This window comes from Orcinus orca, chromosome X, assembly GCF_937001465.1.
Source record: "Orcinus orca chromosome X, mOrcOrc1.1, whole genome shotgun sequence".
Lineage (NCBI taxonomy): Eukaryota > Metazoa > Chordata > Mammalia > Artiodactyla > Delphinidae > Orcinus > Orcinus orca.
The window spans coordinates 56,344,830-56,367,071 of NC_064580.1; positions in this window are offsets into that span (position 1 = coordinate 56,344,830).

A 22,242-nucleotide genomic window follows, 5' to 3' on the forward strand; every position below is an offset into this window, starting at 1 on the left:
GTATAGTCTGAAGTCAGGGAATCTGATTCCTCCAGCTATGCTTTTTCCCCTCAAGACTGCTTTGGCTACTCGGGGTCTTCTGTGTCTCCAAACAAATTATAAGATATTTTTTTCTAGTTCTGAAAAAATGCCATTGGTAATTTGATATGGATTACAATAAATCTGTAGATTGCTTTGGGTAGTATAGACATTTTCACAATATTGACTCTTCCAATCCAAGAACATGGTATATCTCTCCATCTGTTGGTATCACCTTTAATTTCTTTCATCAGTGTCATAGTTTTCTTCATACAGGTCTTTTGTCTCCCTAGGTAGGTTTACTCGTCAGTATTTTATTCTTTTTGTTGCAGTGGTAAATGGGAGTGTTTATTTAATTTCGCTTTCAGATTCTTCATCATTAGTGTATAGAAATGAAAGAGATTTCTGTGCATTAATTTTATATCTTGCAACTTTACCAAATCCATTTATTAGTGCTAGTAGTTGTCTCGTGGCATCTTTAGGATTCTCTATGTAGAGTATCATGTCATCTGCAAAGAGTGACAGTGTTACTTCTTTTACAATTTGTATTCCTTTAATTTCTTTTACTTCTCTGATTGCTGTGGCAAGGACTTCCAAAACTCTTGAATAATAGGTATGAGAATAGGACATCATTTTCTTTTTCTTGATCCTACAGGAAATGCTTTCACTTTTTCACCATTGAGAATGATGTTTGCTGTGGGTTTGTCCTATATGGTCTTTATTATGTTGAGGTAGGTCCCCTCTATGCCCACTCTCTGGCGAATTGTTATCATAAATGGGTGTTGAATTTTGTCAAAAGCTTTTCCTGCATCTATTGAGATGATCATATGGTTTTTATTCCTCAATTTGTTAATATGGTGTATCACATTGATTGATTTGCATTTATTGAAGAATCCTTGCATCTCTGAGATACATCCCACATGATTATGGTGTATGATCCTTTTAATGTATTGTTGGATTCTGTTTCCTAGTATTTTGTTGAGGATTTTTGCATCTATATTCAACAGTGATATTGGTCTGTAATTTCTTTTCTTTGTAGTATCTTTTTCTGGTTTTGGTATCAGTGTGATGGTGGTCTTATAGAATGAGTTTGGGAGTGTTCCTTCTTCCGCAATTTTTTGGAAGATTTTGAGAAGGATAGGTGTTACCTCTTCTCTAAATGTTTTATAGAATTTGCCTGTGAAGCCATCTGGTCCTGGATTATTGTTTGTTGGAAGATTTTAAATCACAGTTTCAATTTCATTACTTGTGATTGGTTTGTTCATATTTTCTATTTCTTCCTGGTTCAGGCTTGGAAGGTTATACCTCTCTAAGAATTTGTCCATTTCTTCCAGGTTGTCCATTTTATTGGCATAGAATTTCTTGTAGTAGTCTTTTAGGATGCTTTGTATTTCTGCAGTGTCTATTGTAACTTCTCATTTTTCATTTCTAATTTTATTGATTTGAGTCCTCTCCCTCTTTTTCTTGATGACTCTGACTAATGGTTTATCAATTTTGTTTATTTTCTCAAAGAACTAGCTTTTAGTTTTATTGATCTTTGCTATTGTTTTATTTGTTTCTATTTCATTTATTTCTGCTCTGATCTTTATGAATTCTTTCCTTCTGCTAACTTTGTGTTTTGTTTGTTCTTCTTTCTCTACTTCCTTTAGGTGTAAGGTTAGATTGTTTATTTGAGATTTTTCTTGTTTCTTGAGGTAGGCTTGTATAGCTATAAACTTCCCTCTTAGAATTGTTTTTGTTGCATCCTAAAAGTTTTGGATCATTGTGTTTTCATTGTCATTTGTCTCTAGGTTTTGTTTGTTTGTTTGTTTGTTTTTCAGTACACAGGCCTCTCACTGTTGTGGCCTCTCCCGTTGTGGAGCACATTCTGTGGATGCACAGGCTCAGTGGCCAAGGCTCACGGGCCTAGCTGCTCTGCAGCATGTGGGATCTTCCCAGACCGGGGCATGAACCCGTGTCCCCTTCATCGGCACGCAGACTCTCTACCACTTCACCACCAGGGAAGCCCTCTAGGTATTTTTTGATTTCCTCTTTGATTTTTTCAGTGATCTCTTGGTTATTTAGTTACGTATTGTTTAGCCTCCATGTGTTTGTGTTTTTTAAGTTTTTTTCCCTTTAATTCATTCCTAATCTCATAGCGTTGTGGTACAAAAAGATGTTTTATATTATTTCAATTTTCTTAAGTTTACTGAGGATTGATTTGTGACCCAAGGTGTGATCTATCATGGAGAATGTTCCATGCGCACTTGAGAAGAAAGTGTAATCTGCTGTTTTTGGTTGGAATGTCCTATAAATATCAATTAAACGTGAGTTCTCTACTGTGTCATTTAAAGCTTCTCTTTCCTTATTTATTTTCATTTTGGATGATCTGTTCACTGGTGTAAGTGAGGTGTTAAAATCCCCCAATATTATTGTGTTACTGTTGATTTCCTCTTTTATAGCTGTTAGCAGTTACCTGATGTATTGAGGTGCTCCTATATTGGGTGCATATATATTTATAATTGTGATATCTTCTTCTTGGATCAATCCCTTGATCATTATGTAGTGTCCTTACTTGTCTCTTGTAACATTCTTTATTTTAAAGTCTATTTTATCTGATATGAGTATTGCTACTCCAGCTTTGGTTTGATTTTCATTTGCATGGAATATCTTTTGTCATTCACTCACTTTCAGTCTGTATGTGTCCCTAGGGCTGAAGTGGGTCTCTTGTAGACAGCTCTTGTTTTTGTATGCATTCAGCAAGCCTGTGTCTTTTGCTTGAACCATTTAATCAATTCACGTTTAAGGTAATTAATGATATGTATGTTCCTATTACCATTTTCTTAATTGTTTTGGGTTTGTTTGTGTGTCCTTTTCTTGTCTTGTGTTTCCCACTTAGCACAGTTCCTTTAGCATTTGTTGTAGAGCTGGTTTGGTGCCGCTGAAGTCTCTTAGCTTTTGCTTGTCTGTAAAGCTTTTGATTTCTCCATGGAATCTGAATGAGATACTTGCCGTGTAGAGTAATCTTGGTTGTAGGTTCTTCTCTTTCAGCACTTTTGTCCCACTCTCTTCTGGCTTGTAGAGTTTCTGTTGAGAAATCAGCTGTTAACCTTATGGGAGTTCCATTGTATGTTATATGTCATTTTTCCCTTGCTGCTTTCAATAATTTTTCTTTGTTTTCACTATTTGCCAATTTGATTATTATGTGTCTCGGTGTGTTTCTCCTTGGGTTTATCCTGTATGGGACTCTCTGCCCTTCCTGGACTTGGGTAGCTATTTCCTTTCCCATCTAGGGAAGTTTTCAACTCTAATCTCGTGTTCTTTCTCTCTTCTCTTCCTGGGACCCCTATAATGCAAATGTTGTTGTTTTTAATGATGTCCCAGAAGTCTCTTAGGCTGTCTTCATTTCTTTTCATTCTTTTTTCTCTTCCACAGCAGTGAATTCCACCATTCTGTCTTCCAAGTCACTTATCCACTCTTCTGCCTCATTTATTCTGCTACTGATTCCTTCTACTGTAGTTTTCATTTCAGTTATTGTATTGTTCATCTCTGTTTGTTCTTTAATTCTTCTAGGTCTTTATTAAACATTTGTTGATTCTTCTCGATCTTTGCCTCCATCCTTTTTTCGAGGTCCTGGATCATCTTCATTATCATTATTCTGAATTCTTTTTCTGGAATGTTGTCTATCTCCACTTCATTTAGTTGTTTTTCTGGGATTTTATCTTGTTCCTTCATCTGGTACATAGCCCTCTGCCTTTTCATCTTGTCTATCTTTCTGTGAATGTGGTTTTTCTTCCACAGGCTGCAGGATTGTAGTTCTTCTTGCTCCTGCAGTCTTCCATCTGGTGGATGAGGCTATCTAAGGGATTTGAGCAAGTTTCCTCCTGGGAGGGACTGGTGGTGGGTGGAGCTGGGTGTTGCTCTGGTGGGCAGAGCTCAGTAAAACTTTAATCTGCTTGTCTGCTGATGGGTTGGGCTGGGTTCCCTCCCTGTTGGTTGTTTGGCCTGAGGTAACCCAACACTGGAGCCTACCCAGGCTCTTTGTTGGGGATAATGGTGGACTCTGGGAGGGCTCACACCAAGGAGTACTTACCAGAACTTCTACTGCCAGTGTCCTTGTCCACATGGTGAGCTACAGCCACTCCCACCTCTGCAGGAGACCCTCCAACACTAGCAGGTAGGTCTGGTTCATTCTCCCGTGGGGTCACTGCTCCTTCCCCTGGCTCCTGGTGTACACTATACTTTATGTGTGTCCTCCAAGAGTGGAGTCTCTGTTTCTCCCAGTCCTCTCAGAGTTCTGCAATCAAATCACACTAGCCTTCAACATCTGATTCTCTAGGAATTCCTCCTCCTGTTGCTGGACCCCAGGTTGGAAAGCCTGACGTGCGGATCAGAACCTTCACTCCAGTGGGTGAACTTCTGTGGTATAAGTGTCCTCCAGCTTGTGAGTCACACACCCAGCAGTTATGGGATTTGATTTTATTGTAATTGTGCCCCTCCTACCATCTCATTATGGCTTCTCCTTTGTCTTTGAATGTGGTGTATATTTTTTGGTGAATTCCAGTATCTTCCTGTCGATGATTGTTCAGCAGTTAGTTGTGTTTCTGGTGTTCATACAAGAGCAAGTGAGAGCACGTCCTCCTCTGCCATCTTGGTTCACGGCTTTGATCATATGGTTTATATCCTTCAGTTTGTTAATATGGTGTATCAAATTGATTGATTTGCATATATTGAAGAATCCTTGCATTCCTGGGATAAACCCCATTTGATCATGGTGTACGATCCCCTTAATGTGCTGTTGGATCCTGTTTCCTAGTATTTTGTTGAGGATTTTTGCATCTATGTTCATCAGTGATATTGGCTTGTAATTTTCTTTTTTTGTGGCATCTTTGTCTGGTTTTGGCATCAGAGTGATGGTGGCCTTGTAGAATGAGTTGGGTAGTGTTCCTCCCTCTGCTATATTTTGGAGGAGTGTGAGAAGGATGGGCATTATCTCTTCTCTAAATGTTTGATAGAATGCACCTGTGGTAGCATTTGGTCCAGGAATTTTGTTTGTTGGAATTTTTAAAATCACAGTTTCAATTTCAGTGCTTGTGATTGGCCTGTTTATATTTTCTATTTGTTCCTGATTCAGTCTCAGAGGGTTGTGCTTTTCTAAGAATTTCTCCATTTCTTCCAGGTTTTCCATTTTTTTGGTATATAGTTCCTTGCAGTAATCTGTCATGATCCTTTGTATTTCTGCAGTGTCAGTTTTTACTTCTCCTCTTTCATTTATAATTCTATTGATTTGAGTCTTCTCTCTTTTCTTCTTGATGGGTCTGGCTAATGGTTTATCAATTTTGCTTATCTTCTCAAAGAAGCAGGTTTTAGTTTTATTGACCTTTGCTATCATTTCCTTCATTTCTTTTTCATTTATTTCTGATCTGATCTTTATGATGTCTTTCCTTCTGGTATGTTGGGGGTTTTTTTTGTTCTTCTTTCTCTAATTGCTTTTGTTGTAAAGTTAGGTTGTTTATTTGAGATGTTTCTTGTTTCTTGAGTTACGATTGTCTTGGTATAAACTTCCCTCTTAGAACTGCTTTTGTTGCATCCCATAGGTTTTGGGGCATCGTGTTTTCATTGTCATTTGTTTCCAGGTATTTTTTGATTACCTCTTTGATTTCTTCAGTGACCTCTTGCTTATTCTGTAGTGCATTGTTTAGCCTCCATTTGTTTGTATTTTTTTACAGATTTTTTCCTCTAATTGATATCTAGTGTCGTAGTGTTGTGTTTGGAAAAGGTACTTGATACGATTTCAATTTCTTTCAATTCCCAAGGCTTTATTTGTAACCCAAGATATGATCTATCCTGGAGAAAGTTCCATAAGCACTTGAGAAGAAAGTGTATTCTGTTGCTTTTGGATGGAATGTCCTAAAAATATCAGTTAAGTCCATCTTGTTTAATATGTCATTTAAGCTTGTGTTGTGCTATTTATTTTCATTTTGGATGACCTGTCCATAAGGGAAAGTGGGCTGTTAAAGTGTCCTACCATATTTGTGTTACTACTGATTTCCCCCTTTATGGTTGTTAGCATTTGCCTTATATTTTGAGGTGCTCCTATGTTGAGTGCATATATATTTACTATTGTTATAACTTTTTCTTGGATTTTTCCCTTGAACATTATGTAGTGTCCTTCTTTGTCTCTTGTAATAGTCTTTAATTTAAAATCCATTTTGTCTGATATTACAATTGCTACACCAAGTTTCTTTTGATTTCCACTTTCATGGAATATCTTGTTCCATCCCCTCACTTTCAGTCTGTATGTGTCCCTAGGTCTGCAGTTGGTCTCTTGTAGACAGCATATACACGGGTCTTACTTTTGTAACCATTCAGCCAGTCTGTGTCTTTTGGTTGCAGCATTTAACCCGTTTACATTTAAGGTAGTTTTTGATATAGGAACCCTGTTCCTATTACCATTTTCTTAATTATTTGGGGTTTGTTATTGTAGGTCTTTTCCTTCTCTTGTGTTTCCTGCCTAGAGAAGTTCCTTTATCATTTGTTGTAAATCTAGTTTTGCGGTGCTGAATTCTCTTAGCTTTTGCTGTCTGTAATGGTTTTAATTTTTCCATCGGATCTGAATGAGATCCTTGCTGGGTAGAGGAATCTTGGCTGTAGTTTTTCCCTTTCATTGCTTTAAATATGTCCTGCCCCTCCCTTCTTGCTTTCAGAGTTTCTGCTGAAAGATCAGGTGTTAACTTTACGGGGATTCCCTTGTATGTTATTTGTTGTTTTTCCCTTGTTGCTTTTAATATTTTTCCTTTGTACTTAATTTTTTATTGTTTGATTAATATGTGTCTTGACATGTTTCTCCTTGGATTTATCCTGTTTTGGACTCTCTTTGCTTCCTGGACTTGATTGATTATTTCCATTCCCATATTAAGGAAATTTTCAACTATAATCTGTTCAAATATTTTCTCAGTCCCTTTCTTTTTCTCTTCTTCTTCTGGGGGCTCTATAATTCAAATGTTGGTGCATTTAATGTTGTCACAGAGACCAGAGGTCTCTGAGACTGTCCTCAATTCTTTTCATTCTTTTTTTCTTTATTTTGGTCTGCAGTAGTTATTTCCACTATTTTATCTAACAGGTCACTTATCCATTCTTCTGCCTAAGTTATTCTGCTATTGATTCATACTAGAGAATATTTAATTTCATTTATTGTGTGGTTCATCATTGTTTCATTGCTCTTTAGTTCTTTTAGGTCCTTTTTAAACATTTCTTGTATTTTCTCCATTCTGTTTCCAAGGTTTTGGATCATCTTTACTATCATTCCTCTGAATTCTTTTTCAGGTAGGCTACCTATTTGCCCTTCATTTGTGTTTTGGGTCTCCTTTTCTCAGGCTGCAGATTCATAGCTCCCATTGTTTTTGGTGTCTGCCCCCCAGTGAGTTATGTTGGCTCAGTGGGTTTTGTAGGCTTCCTGCTGTAGGGAATTGGTTCTGGTGTGCTGGTGGATGAGACTGAATCTTGTCTTTCTGGTGGGCAGGACTGCATCCAGTGATTTTTTTGGTGTCTTGAATTTATTTTGGTGCCTTGAATTTGAATTTATTATGATTTTAAGCAGCCTCTTCTAATGGATGGTGTTGTGTTCCTGTCTTTCTTGTTGTTTGGCATAGGGTGTCCAGCACTGTAGCTTGGTGGTTGTTAAGTGCATCTAGGTCTTAGTGTTGAGATGAAGATCTCTGTGAGATTTTTCACATTTTGATATTACATGAGACTGGGAGGTGTCTGGTGGAGCCATATCCTGTACTCATGTCTCCCACCTCAGAGGCTCAGGCCTGACACCTGGCCAGAGCACCACGATCCTGTCAGCCAGGCAGCTTAGAAGAAATGTGACATATTAACAAACTGAAAGAGAAAATCCATATGATCATCTCAATAGATGCAAAGAAAGCTTTTGACAAAATTCAACACCCATTTATATAAAAACCTGGCAGAAAGTAGGCATTTCCTCAACATAATAAAGGCCATATATGACAAGCCAACAGCCAACATCATCGTCAATGGTGAAAAACTGAAAGCATTTCCACTAAGATCAGTAACAAGACAAGGTGGCCCACTCTCACCACTCTTATTCAACATAGTTTTGGAAGTTTTAGCCACAGCAATCAGAGAAGAAAAGGAAATAAAAGGAATCCAAATCGGAAAAGAAGAAGTAAAGTTGTCACTGTTTGCAGATGACATGATATTATACATAGAGAATCCTAAATATGCTACCAGAAAACTACTAAAGCTAATCAATGAATTTTGTAAAGTAGCAGGATACAAAATTAATGCACAGAAATCTCTGGCAGTCTTATACACTAATGATGAAAAATCTGAAAGTGAAATCAAGAAAACACTCCCATTTACCATTGCAACAAAAAGAATGAAATATCTAGGAATAAACCTACCTAAGGAGACAAAAGACCTATATGTAGAAAATTATAAGACACTGATGAAAGAAATTAAAGATGATACAAATAGATGGAGAGATATACCATGTTCTTGGATTGGAAGAATCAACATTGTGAAAATGACTCTACTACCCAAAGCAATCTGCAGATTCAATGCAATCCCTATCAAACTACCACTGGCATTTTTCACAGAACTAGAACAAAAAGTTTCACAATTTGTATGGAAACACAAAAGACCCTGAATAGCCAAAGCAATCTTGAGAATGAAAAACGGAGCTGGAGGAATCAGGCTCCCTGACTTCAGACTATACTACAAAGCTACAGTAATCAAGACAGTATGGTACTGGCACAAAAACAGAAAGATCAATGGAACAGGATAGAAAGCTCAGAGAAAAACCAACGTACGTATGGTCACCTTATATTTGATAAAGGAGGCAGGAATTACAGTGGAGAAAGGACAGCCTCTTCAATAAGTGGTGCTGGGAAAACTGGACAGGTACATGTAAAAGTATGAGATTAGATCACTCCCTAACACCATACACAAAAATAAGCTCAAAATGGATTAAAGACCTAAATGTAAGGCCAGACACTATCAAACTCTTAGAGGAAAACATAAGCAGAACCCTCTATGACATAAATCACAGCAAGATCCATTTTGACCCACCTCCTAGAGAAATGGAAATAAAAACAAAAATAAACAAATGGGACCTAATGAAACTTCAAAGCTTTTGCACAGCAAAGGAAACCATAAACAAGACCAAAAGACAACCCTCAGAATGGGAGAAAATATTTGCAAATGAAGCAACTGACAAAGGATTAATTTCCAAAATTTATAAGGAGCTCATGCAGCTCAATAACTAAAAAACAAACAACCCAATCCAAAAATGGCCAGAAGGCCTAAATAGACATTTCTCCAAAGAAGATATACAGACTGCCAACAAACACATGAAAGAATGCTCAACATCATTAATCATTAGGAAAATGCAAATCAAAACTACAATGAGATATCATCTCACACCAGTCAGAATGGCCATCATCAAAAAATCTACAAACAATAAATGCTGGAGAGGGTGTGGAGAGACGGGAACACTCTTGCACTGCTGGTGGGAATGTGAATTGGTTCAGCCACTATGGAGAACAGTATGCAGGTTCCTTAAAAAACTACAAACAGAACTACCATATGACCCAGCAATCCCACTACTGGGCATATACCCTGAGAAGACCATAATTCAAAAAATGTCATGTACCAAAATATTCATTGAAGCTCTATTTACAATAGCCCGGAGATGGAAACAACCTAAGTGCCCATCATCAGATGAATGGATAAAGAAGACGTGGCACATATATACAATGGAATATTACTCAGCCATAAAAAGAAACGAAATTGAGCTGTTTGTGATGAGGTGGATAGACCTAGAGTCTGTCATACAGAGTGAAGTAAGTCAGAAAGAGAAAGACAAGTACCATATGCTAACACATATATATGGAATTTAAGAGAAAAAATTGTCATGAAGAACCTAACAGTAAGACAGGAATAAAGACACATACCTACTAGAGAATGGACTTGAGGGTATGGGGAGGGGGAAGTGTGAGCTGTGACAAAACCAGAGAGAGACATGGACATATATACACTACCAAACCTAAGGTAGATAGCTAGTGGGAAGCAGTCGCATAGCACAGGGAGATCAGCTTGGTGCTTTGTGACAGCCTGGAGGGGTGGGATAGGGAAGGTGGGAGGGAGGGAGATGCAAGAGGGAAGAGATATAGGAACATATGTATATGTATAACTGATTCACTTTGTTATAAAGCAGAAACTAACACACCATTGTAAAGCAGTTATACCCCAATAAAGGTGTTAAAAAAAAGAAATGCGAGAAGAAAATGAAAGAAAGAAAGAAAAAGTAATAAAATAAAATAATTAAAAATATATATATTATTAAAAATAGAAAAATAAAAATGTAACAAAAAAAGAAAGAAAGAAGAGAACAACCAAACCTAAAACAGAAATCCACCAATGATAACAAGCGCTAAAATCTATACAAAAGGAAAAAAAAAAAATAAAATAAATGGAGAGACAGAACACTAGGGCAAATGTTAAAAGCAAAGCTATACATACCAAATCACACAAAGAAGCATATACATACACACTCACAAAAATAGAAAAAGAAAAAATATATATATATAAAGAAGGAAGAGAGCAACCAAATAAATAAACAAATCTACCAATGATAAAACCTCTAAATACTAAACTAAAATAATCATAAAACCAGAAACAAATTACATGCAGAAAACAAATCCCAACCCTTTAGTTGCTCCCAAAGTCCTCCACCTAAATTTTGGGATGATTTGTTTTCTATTCACTTATTCCACAGATGCAGAGTACATCAAGGTGATTGTGGAGATTTAAGCCACTGCTCCTGAGGCTGCTGGGAGAGATTTCACTTTCCATGCTTTGTTTGCACAACTCCTGGGGTTCAGCTTTGGATTTGGCCCCACCTCTGCTGGTTGGTCGGCTGAGGGTTTCTGTCCCCCCCCCCCAAACAGGAGAGGGTTAAAGGAGCAGTTGATTAAGGGGCTCTGGAAACTCTGGCCTGGGAGAGAGAAGGGTACAGAATGCGAGGTGATCCTGTGGTGGCAGAGGCCCATGTGACATTGCAACAGCCTGAGGCGCAACGTGTGTTCTCCCAGGAAAGTTGTCCCTGGATCATGGGACCCTAGCAGTGGTGGGCTGCACAGGCTTCTGGGAGGGGATGTGTGGATAGTGACCTGTGCTTGTACACAGACTTCTTGGCGGCTGCAACCACAGCCTTAGCGTCTCATGCCCAACTCTGGTGTCTGCACTGATAACCGTGGCTCATGCCCGTCTCTGGAACTTGTTTAGGCAGTGCTCTGAATCCCCACTCTTCACGCACCCTGAAACAATGGTCTCTTGCCTCTTAGGCAGGTCCAGACATTTTCCTGGACTGCTTCCCAGCTATCTCTGGAGCACTAGCCCCCTTCAGGCTGTGTTCACACAGCCAACCCCAGTCCTCTCCCTGGGATCTGAACTCCAAAGCCCAAGCCTCAGCTCCCAGTCCCCACCCAGCCCAGCGGGTGAGCAGAAAAGTCTCTCAGGCTGTTGAATGCTGATCAGCACCTATCCTATGTGCAGGGATCTCTCTTCCTTGCCCTCTGCAACCCTGTTGCTGCACTCTCCTCCATGGCTCTGAAGATTCCCCCACCCACCCACCCCCCGTCTCTGCCACTGAAGGGGTTTCCTAGTGTGTGGGAAGTTTTCCTCCTTCACAGCTCCCTCCAGTGGGGTAGGTCCCATTCTTATTCTTTTGTCTCTGTTTTTCCTTTTTTCTTTTGCCCTACCCAGGTACGTGTGGAGTTTCTTGCTTTTGGGGAAGTCTGAGGTCTTTGCCAGTGTTCAGTAGGTGTTCTATAGGAGTTGTTCCACACGTAGATGTATTTTTGTGTGTGTGTGGTATGCGGGTCTCTCACCGTTGTGGCCTCTCCCATTGTGGAGCACAGGCTCTGGATGCACAGGCTCAGTGGCCATGGCTCACGGGCCCAGCCGCTCCGCAGCATGTGGGATCTTCCCAGACCGGGGCATGAACCCATGTCCCCTGCATCAGCAGGCGGACTCTCAACCACTGCACCACCAGGGAAGCCCTGTAGATGTATTTTTGATGTATTTGTTAGAAGGAAGGTGATCTCCATGTCTTACTCCTCTGCCATCTTGAAGGTCCCTCCCAGACTACTTTTAACTACATCACACTGCCCCTCATGCTGCTAATCCCCTAATTGTGAAGGTTCTGTTCAATCACCTACAGAAATATACTTGGGAGAGGCCTCTTCTAGCTTGGCCAGAGTGGAACTTCTTTGTCCTTACTGAGCCCCAGTTTCTCTCTCTAAAGTATAAAGCCAACAGAAGTGATCAGTCTAGTGGAATAATGAAGAATGCACTTGAAAAATCAAGACTGGACCCATTGACCCTCCAACTCAGATGGTTTATGTATAATTCTAGATACTTTAAGAAATAAATACATTGTGTACATCTTGGTATCTGTGAATGACCTTGCTACTGTTGTGAGTAAAACAAGCTCAATCAAGCTCACACTTTTCAGCAACAAACAGGGTGCCCAGAGAAGGGTATTGATTTTTAGGGACCACTAACCCCAGCCCTTCTCCATTACTTCTAAGAGATGAGTTTATTTTATAGCTCCAAGAGCAATAATAATATATCACATAATAATATCTATATCTATAATAATATCTATAATTTATTGAATGCTTACTATGTGAAAGTTTCTTGATATCTGTAATCTAATTAACTTTCAAAAGTAAACTGTGGGGCTTCCCTGGTGGCACAGTGGTTGAGAGTCCACCTGCCAATGCAGGGGACATGGGTTCATGCCCCAGTCTGGGAAGATCCCAAATGCCATGGAGCAGCTAGGCCCGTGAGCCATGGCCACTGAGCCTGCATGTCTGGAGCCTGTGCTCTGCAATAGGAGAGGCCACAACAGTGAGAGGCCCGTGTAATGCGCAAAAAAAAAAAAAAAAAAAAAGGAAACTGTGACACTAGTTGGTTTTATTGTCCCATTTTTTCATATGGAGATAGAATAAGAGTCACTGTCACATAGTTAATAAGTAGCAGAGTTGAAATTGCGGCCCAGATTTGTTTGACTCCACAGCTCGCTCTTTTACTGAACACTTAGAATAGGAATTTCAAGAGTATATAAGAGAATAAGAAATGAAGCAGAGGGCGGAGCTTCAAGGCAGTGGAAGAGCAAGATGCAGAGATCACCTTCCTCCCCACAAATACAGCAGAAATACATCTACATGTGGAACAACTCCTACAGAACACCTACTGAACACTGGCAGAAGACCTCAGACCTCCTAAAAGGCAAGAAACTCCCCATGTACCTGGGTAGGGTAAAAGAAAAAGCAGACAAAGAATACGGGTGGGTGATCTTAAGATTTTTCTAACTTGTTTTTCTAAAAATTCACTTATTAGATTCTCAGAATTTATGCTTTTAACAACATGATTTCAATCAATATAATCAAAATGAAGTCAGTTGCTCTTAGCAAATGTAAGATCACAAATAAATTTCCAAAGTATTTTCCGTATAATATTAAAAAAATAAAAGAATAGGGGTGGGACTGGCACCAGTGCGAGGGAGCTGTGAAGGAGGAAATGTTTCCACACATGAGGAAGCCCCTTTGCGGGCGGAGACTGCAGGGGGTGGAGGGGGGAGCTTTGGAGCCCCGGAGGAGAGCACAGCAACAGAGGTGCGGAGGGCAAAACAGAGAGATTCCTACACAGAGGATCGGTGCCGACCAGCACTCATGAGCCCTAGAGGCTTCTCTGCTCACCCGCGGGATGGGTGGGGGCTGGGAGCTGAGGCTTGGGCTTTGGTGGGATCCCAGGGAGGGCACTGGTGTTGGCTGTGTGAAAACAGCCTGAAGGGGGTTAGTGCACCACATCTAGCTGGGAGGGAGTCTGGGAGCAGTCTGGAGATGCCGAAGAGACAAGAGACTTTTTCTCACCTCTTTATATCCTGGTGCGTGAGGAGAGGGGATTAAGAACACCACTTAAAGGAGCTCCAGAGATGGGGGCGAGCTGCGGCTATCAGTGTAGACACCAGAGACAGGAATGAGATGCTAAGGCTACTGTTGCAGCCATCAAGAAGCCTGTGGGCAAGCACAGGTCACTATCCACACCTCGCTCTCGGAAGCCTGTGCAGCCCGCCACTGCCAGGGTCCTGTGATCCAGGGACAACTTCACCAGGAGAATGCACGGCATGCCTCAGGCTTGTGTAATGTCATGCAGGCCTCTGCTGTGGCAGGCTTGCCCCACAACCGCACCCCTGCCTCACCATGGCCTGAGTGAGCCACAGCCCCCGAATCAGCTGCTCCTATAACCCCGTCCTCTCTGAGCAAAGAATAGACGACCTCAGGGACCTACACGCAGAGGCAGGTCCAAATCCAATGCTGAAACCTGGGAGCTGTGCAAACAAAAAAGAGAAAGGGAAATTTCTCCCAGCAGCCTCAGGAGCAGTGGATTAAATCTCCACAGTCAACTTGGGGTACCCTGCATCTGTGGAATACCTGAATAGACAACGAATCATCCCAAACTGAGGAGGTGGACTTTGGGAGCAATGGTATATATATATATTTCTTTCCCTTTTTCTCTTTTTGTGAGTATGTATGTGTACGCATCTGTGTGTGATTTTTTCTGTATATCTCTGGTTTTACCATTTTTCCTAGGGTTCTGTCTGTCCATTTTTTTAATTACTTAAAAAAGTTTTTTTCTTAATAATTATTTTTCATTTTAATAACTTTATTTTATTTTATTTATCTTCTTCTTTCCTTCTTTCTTTATTTTCTGCCTTTATTCTGAGCCATGTGGAGGAAAGGTTCTTGGTGCTCCCGCCAGATATCAGGGATGTGCTACTGAGGTGGGAGAGCCAAGTTCAGGACACTGGTCCACAAGAGGCCTCCAAAATCCACATTAATATCAAATGGTGAAAATCTCCCAGAGATACCCATCTGAACGACGAGACTCAGCTCCACTCAATGACCAGCAAGCCATAGTGCAGGACACCCTATGCCGAACAACTTGTAAGACAGGAACACAAATCCAGCCACTAACACAGAGGCTGCCTAAAATCATAATAAGGCCACAGACACCGGAAAACACAGCACAAGACATGGTCCTTTCCACCAGAAAAACAAGATCCAGCCTCAACCACCAGAACAAAGACACTAGTTCCCTCCACCAGGAAGCATACACAACCCACTGAAAAAACCTTAGCCATTGGGGACAGACACCAAAAACAATGGGAACTACGAACATGTAACCTGGGAAAAGGAGACCCTAAACACAGTAAGTAAAGCAAAACGACAAGACAGAGAAACACACAACAGATGAAGGAGCAAGGCAAAAACCAACCAGACATAACAAAATGAAGAGGAAATAGTCAGTCTACCTGAAATAAAATTCAGAATAATGATAGTAAAGATGGTCCAAAATCTTGGAAATAGAATGGAGAAAATACAAGAAATGTTTAACAAGGACCTAGAAGAACTAAAGAGCAAACAACAAACAGTGATGAACAACATAATAAAATAAATTAAAAATTCTCTACAAGGGATCAATCACAGAATAACTGAGGCAGACGAACCGATAAGTGACCTGGAAGATAAAATAGTGGAAATACCTACTGCAGAGCAGAAAAAAGAAAAAAAGAATGAAAAGAACTGAGGACAGCCTCAGAGACCTCTGGGACAACATTAAATGCACCAATATTCGAATTATAGGGCTCCCAGAGGAAGAAAAGAAAAAGAAAGGGACTGAGAAAATATTTGAAGAGATTATAGCTGAAAATATCCCTAATATGGGAATGGAAAATGTTAATCAAGTCCAGGAAATGCAGAGAGTTCCATACAGGATAAATACAAGGAGAAACAAGACAAGACACATATTAATCAAAGCATTAAAAATTAAAGAATACATATTATAAGCAGCAAGGGAAAAACAACAAATAACACACAAGGGAATACCCATAAGGTTAACAGCTGATGTTTCAGCAGAAACTTGGGAAGCCAGAAGGCAGTGGCAGTACATATTTAAAGTGATGAAAGAGAAAAACCTACAACCAAGATTACTCTACCCAGCAAGGATCTCATTCAGATTTGATGGAGAAATTAAAAGCTTTACAGACAAGCAAAAGCTGAGAGAGTTCCGCATTACCAAACCAGCTTTACAACAAATGCTAAAGGAACTTCACTAGGCAAGAAACACAAGAGAAGGAAAAGACCTACAATAACAGACCCAAAACAATTAAGAAAATGGGAATTGGAACATACATATTGATAATTACGTTAAATGTAAATGGATTAAATGCTCCCACCAAAAGACACAGACTGGCTGAATGGATACAAAAACAAGACCCGTATATATGCTGTCTACAAGAGACCCACTTCAGACTTAGGGACAAATAGAGACTGAAAGTGAAGGAATGGAAAAAGATATTCCATGCAAATGGATATCAAAAGAGAGCTGGGGTAGCAATTCTCATATCAGACAAAATAGACTTTAAAATAAAGATTATTACAAGAGACAAGGAAGGACACTACAAGGGATCCTCATCAAGGGATCGATCTAAGAAGAAGATATAACAATTGTAACTATTTATGCACCCAACATAGCAGCACCTCAATACATAAGGTAAATACTAACAGCCATACAAGGGGAAATTGACAGTAACACAATCATCATAAGGGACATTAACACCCCACGTTCACCAATGGAAAGATCATCAAAAATGCAAAAAAATAAGGAAAAACACAAACTTTAAATGATACATTAAACAATATGGACTTAATTGATATTTATACAACATTCCATTCTAAAACAACAGAATACACATTTTTCTCAAGTGCTCATTGAACACTCTCCAGAATAGGTCATATCTTGGGTAACAAATCAAGCCTTGGTAAATTTAAGAAAATTGACATCGTATCAAGTATCTTTTCCGACAACAATGCTATGAGACTAGATATCAAATACAAGAACGGATATGTAAAAAATACAAACACATTGTGGCTAAAAAATACACTACTTAATAACGAAGTGATAACTGAAGAAATTAAAGAGGAAATCAAAAAATACCAAGAATCAATTGAGAATGGAGATACGAAGACCCAAAACCTATGGGATGCAGCAAAAGAAGTTTTAAGAGGGAAGTTTATAGCAATACAATCCTACCTTAAGAAACAGGAAACATCTCAAAAAACAACCTAACCATGCATGTAAAGCAATTAGAGATAGAAGAACAAAAAAAAAAAACCCAAAGTTAGCAGAAGGAAAGAAATCATAAAGATCTGATAAGAAATAAATGAAAAAGAAATGAAGGAACTGATAGCAAAGATCAATAAAACTAAAAGCTGGTTCTTTAAGAAGATAAACAAAATTGATAAACCATTAGCCAGACTCATCAAGAAAAAAAGGGAGAAGACTCAAAACAATAGAATTAGAAATGAAAAAGAAGTAAGAACTGACATTGCAGAAATACAAAAGATCATGAGAGATCACTACAAGCAACTCTAAGGGAATAAAATGGAAAACCTGGAAGAAATGGACACATTTTTAGAAATGCAAACCTGCAGAGACAGAACCAGGAAGAAATAGAAAATATGTACAGGCCATCACAAGCACAGAAATGGAAACTGTGATTAAAAATCTTCCAACAAACAAAAGCCAAGGATGAAGGTGGCTTCACAGGTGAGTTCTATCAAACATATAGAGGAGAGCTAACACCTATCCTTCTCAGACTCTTCCAAAATATAGCAGAGGGAGGAACACTCCCAAACTCATTCTACAAAGCCAACATCACCCTGATACCAAAGCCAGACAAAGATGTGACAAAGAAAGAGAACAACAGGCCAATATCAGTGAAGAACATAGATTCAAAAATCCTCAACAAAATACTAGCAAACAAAATCCAACAACACATTAAAAGGACCATACAACATGATCAACTGGGGTTTATTCCAGCAATGCAGGGATTCTTCAATATACGCAAATCATTCAACGTTATACACCATATTAACAAATTAAAGGAGAAAAACCATATGATCATCTAAATATATGCAGAGAAAGCTTTTGACAAAATTCAACAACGATTTATGATAAAAACCCTGCAGAAAGTAGACATAGAGGGAACTTTCCTCAACATAATAAAGGACATGTATGACAAACCCACTGCCAACATCACCCTCAATGGTGAAAAACTGAAAACATTTCCACTAAGATCAGGAACAAGACAAGGTTGCCCACTCTCACCGCTCTTATTCAACATAGTTTTGGAAGTTTTAGCCACAGCAATCAGAGAAGAAAAGGAAATAAAAGGAATCCAAATCAGAAAAGAAGTAAAGCTGTCACTGTTTACAGATGACATGATATTATACATAGAGAATCCTAAACATGCTACCAGAAAACTACTAGAGCTAATCAATGAATTTGGGAAAGTAGCAGGATACCAAATTAATGCACAGAAATCTCTGGCATTCCTATACACTAATGATGAAATATCTGAAAGTGAAATCAAGAAAACACTCCCATGTACCATTGCAACAAAAAGAATAAAATATCTAGGAATAAACTTACCTAAGGAGACAAAAGACCTGTATGCAGAAAATTATAAGACACTGATGAAAGAAATTACAGATGATACAAATAGATGGAGAGACATACCATGTTCTTGGATTGGAAGAATTAATATTGTGAAAATGAATCTACTAATTAAAGCAATCTAGAGATTCAATGCAATCCCTATCAAACAACCACTGGCATTTATCACAGACCTAGAACAAAAAAAAATCACAATTTGTGTGGAAACACAAAAGACCCCGAATAGCCAAAGCAATCTAGAGAATGAAAAATGGATCTGGAGGAATCAGGCTCCCTGACTTTAGACTATACTAGAAAGCTACAGTCATCAAGACAGTATGGTACTGACACAAAAACAGAAATATAGATCAATGGAGCAGGATAGAAAGCCCAGAAATAAAACCAAACACATATGTCACCTTACCATTGGTAAAGGAGGCAAGAATATACAGTGGAGAAAACACAGACACTTCAATAAATGGTGCTGGGAGAACTGGACAGTACATGTAAAGGTATGAAATTAGAACACTCCCTAACACCATACACAAAAATAAACTCAAAATGGATTAAAGACCTAAATATATGGCAAGACACTATCAAACTCTTAGAGGAAAAGAAAGGCAGAATGCTCTATTGCATAAATCACAACAAGATCCGTTTTGACCCACATCCTAGAGAAAGGGAAATAAAAACAAAAAAAAAAAAACCAAATGGGATGTAATGAAACTTAAAAGCTTTTGCACAGCAAAGGAAACCATAAAAAAGACAAAAAGACAACCGTCAGAATGGGAGAAAACATTTGCAAATGAAGCAACTGACAAAGGATTGATCTCCAAAATTGACAAGCAGCTCATGCATCTCAAAACAAAAAACCAAACAACCCAATCCAAAAATGGGCAAAACACCTAAATACACATTTCTACAAAGAAGGTTAACAGATTGCCAACAAACAAATGAAAGAATACTCAACATCATTAATCATTAGAGAAATGCAAATTGAAACTACAATGAGATATCATGTCACACCAGTGAGAAAGCCATCATCATAAAATCTAGAAACGATAAATGCTGGAGAAGGTGTGGAGAAAAGGGAACACTCCTGCAGTGGTGGTGGGAATATATATTGATACAGCCACTATGGAGAACAGTATGGAGGTTTCTTAAAAAACTACAAATAGAACTACAATACGACCCAACAATCCTACTACCGGGTGTATACCCTGAGAAAACCATAATTCAAAAAGAGTCATGTACCAAAATATTCAATGCAGCTCTATTTATAGTAGCCAGGACATGGAAGCAACTTAAGTGTCCATCAAAAGATGAATGGATAAAGAAGATGTGGCACATATATACAATGGAATATTACTCAGCTGTGAAAAGAAATGAAATTGAGTTATTTGTATTGAGGTGGATAGACAAAGAGTCTGTCATTCAGAGTGAAGTAGGTCAGAAAGAGAAAAATAAATATCGTATGCTAACACATATATATGGAATCTAAGAAAACAAAAAGGTCATGAAGTACCTAAGGGTAGGATGGGAGTAAAGAAACAGACCTACTAGAGGATGGACTTGAGTATATGGGGAGGGGGAAGGGTAAGTTCTGACAAAGTGAGAGTGGCATGGACATATATACACTGCCAAACGTAAAGTAGATAGCTAGTTGGAAGCAGCTGCATAGCACAGGGAGATCAGCTAGGTGGTTTTTGACCACTTGGAGGGGTGCGATAGGGAGGGTGGGAGGGGGAGAGATGCAAGAGGGAAGAGATATGGGAACATATGTATATGTATAACTGATTCACACTGTTACAAAGAAGAAACTAACACATAATTGTAAAGAAATTATACTCCAATAAAGATGTTAAAAAACATTAAATACAAAGAAAAAACATTAAAAACAGCAAGGGAAAAACAACAAGTAACACATAAGGGAATCCCCATATGGTTAACAGCTGACCTTTCAGAAGAAACTTTGCAAGCCAGAAGGAAGTGGCAAGACATATTTAAAGTGATGAAAGAGAAAAACCTACAACCAAGATTACACTACCCAGCAAGGATCCCATTCAGATTTGACAGAGAAATTAAAAGCTTTACAGACAAGCAAAAGCAAAGAGAATTCAGCACCACTGAATGAGCTTTACCACAAATGATACAGGAACTTCTCTAGACAGGAAACACAAGAGAAAGAAAAAAAATCTACAATAAAAAACACAAGACAATTAAAAAATGGTAACAGGAAGATACATATCAATAATTACATTAAATGTAAATGGATTAAAAGGTCAAACCAAAAGACATAGAATGCCTGAATGGATACAAAAACAAGACCCATGTATATGCTGTCTACAAGAGACGTATTTCAGACCTAGGGGCCCATACAGACTGAAAGTGAGGGGATGGAAAAAGATATTTCATGGAAATGGAAATCAAAAGAAACTTGGATTAGCAATTCTCATTTCAGACAAAATGGACTTTAAAACAAAGACTATTACAAGAGACAAAGAAGGACACTATATAATGATCAAGGGATCAATCCAAGAAGAAGATATAACAATTGTAAATATTTATGCACCCAAAATATGAGCACCTCAATACATAAGGCAAATGGTAACAGCCATAAAAAGGGAAATTGACAGTAACAGAACCATAGTAGGGGACTTTAACACCCCACTTTCACCAATGGGTAGATCATCCAAAATGAAAATAAATAAGGAAATACAATCTTTAAATGATACATTAAATAAGAGGGACTTAGTTGGTATTTATAAGACATAACATCTAAAAACAACAGAATACACATTCTTCTCAAGTGCTCATGGAACATTCTCCAGGATAGATCATATCTTGATTCACAAATCAAGCTTTGGTAAATTTAAGAAAATTGAAATCGTATCAAGTATCTTTACTGACCACAACGCTATGAGACTAGATGTCAATTACAGGAAAAAATTTGTAACAAATACAAACACATGGAGGCTAAACAACACACTGCTTTATAACCAAGAGATCACTGAAGAAATCAAAGAGGAAATCAAAAAATACTTACAAACAATGACAATGAAAACACAATGACACCAAACCTATGGGATACAGAAAAAGCAGTTCTAAGAGGGAAGTTTATAGCTATACAAGCCTACCTTAAGAAAAAAGAAATATCTCAAATAAGCAACCTTACCATACACCTAATGCAATTAGAGAAAGAAGAACGGAAAATCCTGAAAGTTAGCAGAGGGAAGGAAATCATAGAGATCAGACCAGAAATAAATGAAAAAGAAATTAAGGAAACAATAGCAAAGATCAATAAAAGTAAAAGCTGATTCTTTGAGAAGATAAACAAATTAATAAACCATTAGCCAGACTCACCAAGAAAAAAAGGCAGAAGACTCAAATCAATAGAATTACAAATGAAAAAGGAAAAGTAATAACAGACACTGCAGAAATACAAAGGATCATGAGAGATTACTACAAGCAACTCTATGCCAATAAAATGGACAACCTGGAAGAAATGGACAAATTCGTAGAAAAGGACAACCTTCAAAGACAGAACCAGGAAGAAATACAGAATATGAAAAGACCAATCACAAGCACTGAAATTGAAACTGTGATTAAACATCTTCCAACAGGTTAGTGCACCGCGGCTAGCCGGGAGAG